Here is a 7490-nt window from a genome sequence, read left to right on the forward strand (position 1 = left end):
GGGGGAAGTTTAAAAAGGATGAGGGTGGATATCTGTACTATGAACCGGATCACACAGAGGTGTTAATGGGAGTTGAAGCTGACACACTTGACGTGTTCTTTGTGAGGGGGTACTATGTCGAACTGGGATATGCTGAGGCTAGGGAGTGCTGGTGGAAATCTCCAGGAGTTCCCCTTGAATATGGGCTGAGGAGGCTGGCCACAGATGATGATTTGGTTGCAATGGTGAAGGATTGCAGGAGGAACTTCAACTTGATCAACCTGTATTTCGAGCATGGTGTTTCAGAGCCATGTGTGGTTGATGAGCAGGAAGGAGATGTGCCTAAAATTAACCCAACCCAGACCAAGAGACATCAGTCTCAACCCACCAAGTTACCATCCCAGCAAAAAGCAAGCTCTGAGTCCACGAAGGCATCAGCTGAAGGAAGCAGATTATCTCAGCCTTCAAAGTTGCCTTCTCAGTCCAAGAAATTTTCTACCAAATCCACAAAGGAACCAAGTCAGCCTAGTAAACTGCCTACCCAGCCCACTAAGCAACCAATACAGCCCACTAAGGAGCCCACTAAGCCCACTGGACCATCATTGAAGCCCACGGGTCCATCAGCTAAGCCCACTAGACCAACCACTAAGCCCAGCAGACCATCATCTCAGCCCACCAAGAAGTCACATGAACCTGTGCAAACTTCATCACAGCAGAGAAAGGCCTATAGTCAGCCTACCAAACCTACCCCTGCTACAACTCAGCCTAAAGGAAAGGCCAAGGTCACTACCACCACAAGGGCAGGCAGGCATGTGAAGGCAATAGAGGTTGAGGAAGACAGTGACTCTCATGACTCCTATGAGAGTGCTGAAGACAGCCTTTACAAACCTCCAAAGGTGCTAGGAGATGATGAATCTAGCAGTGACAGTGATGATGGTGTCAACTCTACAAGGCTGAACAAAAAAAGGGAAGTTAAGGAGAAGCACAAGCCTGCTAAGACCAGATTGGCAGAGAAAGAAATAGAGACTGACGATTCAAGCTATGAAGCTTCTGAGAGTGAGGATGAAAGTGACTCAGGTATTTGGTTAAATCAATTGGTTTGTAGATGTTGATTTAATTTTGGTCACATGACTGATTACTTAATTTGTGGTTTCTATTTGGCAGACCTAGAGGATAATCCCCTTGAGGACAATGATTCGGATCTCAACTCATGGCACTCGGAGGACTCAGGCCAGGAACTAGACTCTGATGAGGAATCACCAACTGTCTATCCCCAGTATAATGACAAGGCAAAGTTCGGGGACCTCAAGTTTGAGGTTAGTATGATATTCAAATCAAAGGAACATTTTATGCATGCAACTAGGGACTACACAATCCAATTAGGTAGAAACATATTGTTTACAAAGAATGATAATGTTCGGGTTAGGGCTGTGTGTAAGGCTGAGGGTTGTCCTTGGGTAGTTTACTGTGCACGAAGTAAGCAAGACGGGTCGTGGCAGATTAAAACCCTGGTTGACAACCATATCTGTCCTAGAAGGAGAAAAAACAGGGCAGCCACCCAACAGTGGACACTAAGCAAACTTGTTCCAAAACTTAGGAAGCATCCTACAATGAGACATCGTGAAGTGTATGAGTGGTTTGTGAGGAAGTGTAACGTAAACCTGAACAGCACCTGCATCACTAGAGCATTGAAAGCTGCTAGGAAAGTGGTAGAGGGTGATGAAGTTGCTCAGTATGGACTTATCTGGGACTATGCGAATGAGTTGCTTACAAGTAACCCTGGGTCTACAGTTCAAGTTGGTGTAATCCCAATGCCACAGGGTCCTCCTCAGTTTGAGAGGTTCTATGTGTGTCTTGATGCCTGTAAAAAAGGATTTAAGGCTGGGTGTAGACCGATGATAGGTTTAGATGGGGCTTTTCTTAAGACCCTACACGGTGGACAAATATTGACGGCGTGTGCTCAGGATGCCAATAACCACATATTTGTTGTTGCCTATGCAATTGTGGATGTGGAAAACAAGGACAACTGGAAATGGTTTCTGGAGCTCCTGCAATCAGACCTTAGCAACTTCCTTGGCAAAAACTTGTGCCTCATTTCAGACATGCAGAAGGTCAGGACTAAATTGATTTAATTAGTTATACTTCTAGGACTAAATTGATTTAATGATCATAATTGAGGGATTCTTTTGACTAACAATCTTTTCGGGTTTCTTTGTTTCTGGCAGGGACTCATCCCAGCAGTGAAGGAAGTCATGCCCATGGCCCAGCACAGGTTCTGTGTGTGGCATCTGTGGCGGAATTTTTCAAAACAATGGGGTAGCACGGAGTTGAAAGACCTGGTTTGGGAGTGTGCTCGATCAAGGACACGTAATGAGTTCGAGAGGAACATGAAGAGAGTAAAAGTGATTAACGAACAGGCTTGGCAGTATCTTGAAAAGTGGCCGAAGGAGGCTTGGACTAAGGCTTACTTCAGTGAGGACCCTAAGAATGACAATATTTGCAACAATGCTTGCGAATCATTCAATGCTAAGATAAAGCATGAGAGGACCAAGCCGATTTTAACTTTGGCTGAAGAGGTGAGGAGAATAATCATGAAGAGCATGGTCGATAACAAACTGAAGTTGAACACTTATCAAGGAATTTTACCCCCGGTTCAGCAAAGCAGACTAGAAGCCATGACAAAGTTATCTAGTCATTGGGCTCCCCAATGGTGCGGGGATGAAAAAGAGGAGCTGTTTGAAGTACATGGCTGGCCCACAAACATGGTGGTCGACCTGGGAAAGCACACTTGCACCTGTCGATTCTGGCAACTCACAGGTAATTCATTCGGACCCTATAGATACTTCCCTTAGCATGAATTAGTCAGAGTTGCTTTTGGTTTTCTCATTAACTTTGTCTGTCTACACTTGGCACAGGGATGCCATGTATGCATGCAATTTCAGCAATTCAAGACAAAAATGGTAAGAGAATTGAGGAGTATTGCCATGAGTTGTTGACAATGGAGGCGTATAAAAGGACATACTGTTTCAATGTTAACCCGGTTAAAGGACAAGATTTGTGGGAGAAAACATCTTCACCTGCCCCTGTCCCACCCCCAATCAAGCCTAAACCTGGGAGGCCTACCAAGAAGAGGAGAAAGGACAAAGGAGAGCAGCCAGTTGGGTCAGGCACTAAGATGAAGAGGAAGTACAACCCAATTAGGTGCATGTTTTGTGGTGAAGTTGGACACAACAAGAGAAGCTGTGCAAAGAAGAAAAAGGAGGATGCTGAGGATCAAGCTAGGCAAATGCAACTTCAGCTTGCCCTTCCTAATGGGCCTGCTCCCCCTACAGATGACCCAAACACCAACAATGAAGTTCAATCACATTCTCCCCCTCCTCCCCCAGTCCAGCCAGAACCTGCTGTGGAAGTCAACCAACCAGTGCAAGATACCCAACTGCCTGTTCAAGACATTCAGGTTATTTATTTGCTGCTTTTTATTCTGCCCAATTGCATTTGTTTTATTTACTTGAAATTAATTGGTCTGCAACTGGCCTATGCAGGGTGAAAAGAGAGGCAGGCCACCCAAACTGCATGTAATAAAAAAAAAGGCAAGATCAAATGCCTCCACCCAGTCATCTGTGGCCATATCTGCTGAGACATTGAAAGGAACAACTTCTGCCACTGCAAAGAAGATGCAAACCTTCATGACATTCGTGCCTACTCCAGGGTTCAAGCGTCCAAGAAAGAAAGATTAATATGTTTAACTAGGAAATATATTTTGTATGTAGTTGAAAAGTTTGCTTTTTGGGAACATGGCTCTGTAAACTGCCTCTGTGTTCAGGATCATTTAAATTAGGCCTAGTATGTTTTTTTATTTACATGAACAATGTTGTCTCAACAATGTTGTCTGGATCCTTTCTCACCTTTGTAGTGTGTCTACTAAGACATTATGATATCAATATAATTATGATGTTTGTTATGAATTACAATTATTTTGTCTACTGTTATATATGGTTCTATTTGGTGAAAAGATACTTATAATAGTTCACACATCACCATCATGTATTCTCAGTGAAACCCATCAAGCTTAAACAACAAGTTTATGTTAAATTAAAGACAATTAAACCATACTTTCATTCATAATTAACATCATCATTACATATCAACTAATTCAATTTCTCTGATCTAACAACACCTCTAACACACAAGAACATAACACTCCAATTGTGGCTTTACTTGGAGATTAATGTGACCAACAGTGATACACACAATACAGTAGCCACCACCACTGCAACTGACAGGAACATTATCAGCATCTTCATTGCTCTAACCTCACCCTCCAAGCTACCCAATCTCCATGACACATTCAGTCTCCATTCATCATAGTCCCCACCAACCTCTGCATCAGTTTCCGCCCCTGCTACATACCCATCTTCCTCAACCCACCTAAAGAAGTTGCAGTGACTTCCCTTCTGAATTTCCAAAAAAAATAAAATCAATTTCAACAACCCAGCATAATAGACAAAGGAATATTGAAAACAAGCTTAATATATCATAACCTAACTCACCGGGTATCTGGCACAGGTGTGGAACAACCTATCCGGATTCTCTCTTGTGCCGGATTTCTTGATTGTCGTCTTCAACCCACAAAAGCAAGTCTGGTCCTTCATCTTCCTCCTCCGTCGCATGGCAGAGTTCGACTCATGGCTACCGATAGACTGCGACGGCAGGTCACCACTCCGGCTTCCACTCATCATAGCAGCGACTCCTCAAAGATACATCGCCACCTGAGAATCGCGCACATATATGCTTCAGATTGGGGGTTAGGGTTGTAACATTAGGACTAATTTGACATAACTAATCAAACATATCTTATCAGCATTAACGGTTGCCATGCTGGACCTCTCCACGCTGGCACTTAACGTTCCACCTCACCAAACGTTAGCCACGTCACTACCTCACATGACGGAAGGACAAACTCGACCAACGTGAATAACTTTCGGGGACGACTTTGATTAATTTTATCTTTCGAGGACTAAAATGGAGATCGGGGTATCTTTCAGGGACGATTTTGACTATTAACTCATTTTTTTTTCTATTAGTACTTACAAGAAAAAAATCGACAAAAATACATATGAATTTTTATATAATGGACAAGTACATTCTAATTTTTTTAATGAGTTATTTGTACAATTAATATGAAACTCTATTGTCATTTTTAATTTTTCGTCGCCTAAATAATTTTTTCAGGAGTGGTAGAGACCAGATAGTACGTTATTGTGTGGTGACCGTTTTGAATGACACCGTGAAAAATAAAATTATTACATTATTAAATTTGTTAAATTAGAAAAAAAAGTTTTATAAGTTATGTCTCTTCATTCTCTTCGTTCTCATAAGTCAGTGTTAAATGAAAATATGACGTAACAGAGAGTAAATAATGAGAGTAAATTTTTAAACACTTTGCAACTAAGTTTGTTGCATTTCGTTGCTTTCATCATATTCTGAAGGCAAACATGATAGGATGAGAAGCGTCGAAGTCCACACGCAGGCGTATGCGAAGGAGGAGAGTTCAGCATCAGATGCGATCAAAGGTAATGCTTCCTTCCCTTGAATATGTGTTTGTTGTTACATTGAATCAAATGTAGGAAATAGATCTCCAAATCATTCTTTATTGTCTAATCTAAATAGTGTTCATACGTACCTGTGTTATGATATGAAAATGCATCAATTTGGTTGTTCTATAGTTTGATTGAGGGTTTTTCGATAAACAGATGGCAAATCACATAACTTTTGTGTATCATCACAAGGGAATATTTGAGAGAAACATGAATGGAGTTCTGAAATATGTTGGAGGAGTGGTTGCTGTGATTTCTAGGGTAATGAATGTCGAAACTCTGAATACATTTTTCATGGTGGGGTTATTTAAGGATTTGGGGTATGTTTCTTTCAAGAATTTTTACTGGGCTGAGAATAAAATATGCAATGATTTGCATTTAATTAGGTTTGACAGTGATGTAGTCTGAATATATGAATTCGCTATTGAAAATAGGAGAATATACCATATTTATTGGGATCATACTGTTGATTTACCTGAAGAAGTTGAAGTGGTAGATGTTGTAGATGATGAGTCAGACCCAATTTCTGATACCGTTGAATAACCTACACTACAAAAAATCCGAAAAAAAGAAGTAAGATGGCAATCCATAGAAAGCTAACCCCGAAAAAGAAGATAGATGTTAAGAATGGAAATAAGAAAAACAGAACCAACTAAAGTTGCAATCAAAGCCAAAAACCCACATCTCCCAATCCTGTTCCTACAAACTAACCAATGCCACAACTCGAATTCCTAAACGTCAACCAAAACACCACTCAGCAGCAAAGTCAAGCCGAAGTACCACCTCCGAATGTATCCCAAAAGCCCACCGAAGGCCATATTGAAGTCGAAACACAACCTGAGAGATTACCTTAACCAAATACTGCTTACAAATCCAGGATCAACTATGCATTTGGATACCACTCCAATGCCTGACTCTCTGCCCTTGTTCAAGAGAGTTTACATTTCTTTTGAGGCATGTAAGAAGGGTTTTGTCCTAGGGTGTAGATCATTCATTGGCCTTGATGGTACATTCTTGAAGGGCTTCTATGGAGGATAGCTACTCACTGCAATAGGTCAAGATGCGAACAATTAGATTTTTTTTCAATTGCCTATGCCGTGGTGGATTCAGAAACCATAGATATCTGGAAATGGTTCCTGAAGCATTTACACAACGACTTGGGCAACTACAAAGTACATGGTTGGAACTTCAATAGTGACCAACAAAAGGTATGCAGTTAATCGTTGTTAAATTCAAATGAACTTTAATTGTATTAATCACTGACATGTTAATTGAACATGGTCTTATTCCGACAATGCAAGGGTCGACAGGTATTACTTAAGGAAGTGGGAGAAGCTATTCTTATTTATACATTGTCTTGCTTCAAGTTGCCTGATTGTTTAATTTTGAAAATTCACTCTCTACTTTCTCAGTTCTGGTGGGGACAAAAAGGTTCTGAAAGGCGAATGGCTTAGATTAGTCAGGACACTATGACTCGCCCACGAAGAGAAGGAAGCCTCGGATTTAAAGATCTTAGAATCTAAAATCTGGCGCTTTTAGGCAAACAGTTTTGGCAAATCGTAACACAGCCTACTTCCCTGCTATCCAAAATCCTAAGAGGTAAATACTTTAGCAATGGTAATGCTATAACGGCAGAAATTGGAGTCTTACCTTCTTGGGGATGGAGGAGCATACTGAAAGGCCGAAAGATTGTTGAAAAAGGTCTTAACTGGGCTGTGGATACTAGAGAGAATATCCAAACCTTTGAGGATCTTTGTCTGCCTCCTCCGTATCCTTTAATGATTTCTGACATGCCAAATAGACAGGTTATTTCTGAGTTGGTTCCAAGAGTTAAAGATCTAATTACTAAAGATAGGAATTGGAATCAGAATCTCATTCAAGAATTATTTCCCCAAAACGTTGCAGATAGGATTT

The sequence above is a fragment of the Arachis hypogaea genome, chromosome 14 (assembly GCF_003086295.3).
Source record: "Arachis hypogaea cultivar Tifrunner chromosome 14, arahy.Tifrunner.gnm2.J5K5, whole genome shotgun sequence".
In the NCBI taxonomy this organism is placed as follows: domain Eukaryota; kingdom Viridiplantae; phylum Streptophyta; class Magnoliopsida; order Fabales; family Fabaceae; genus Arachis; species Arachis hypogaea.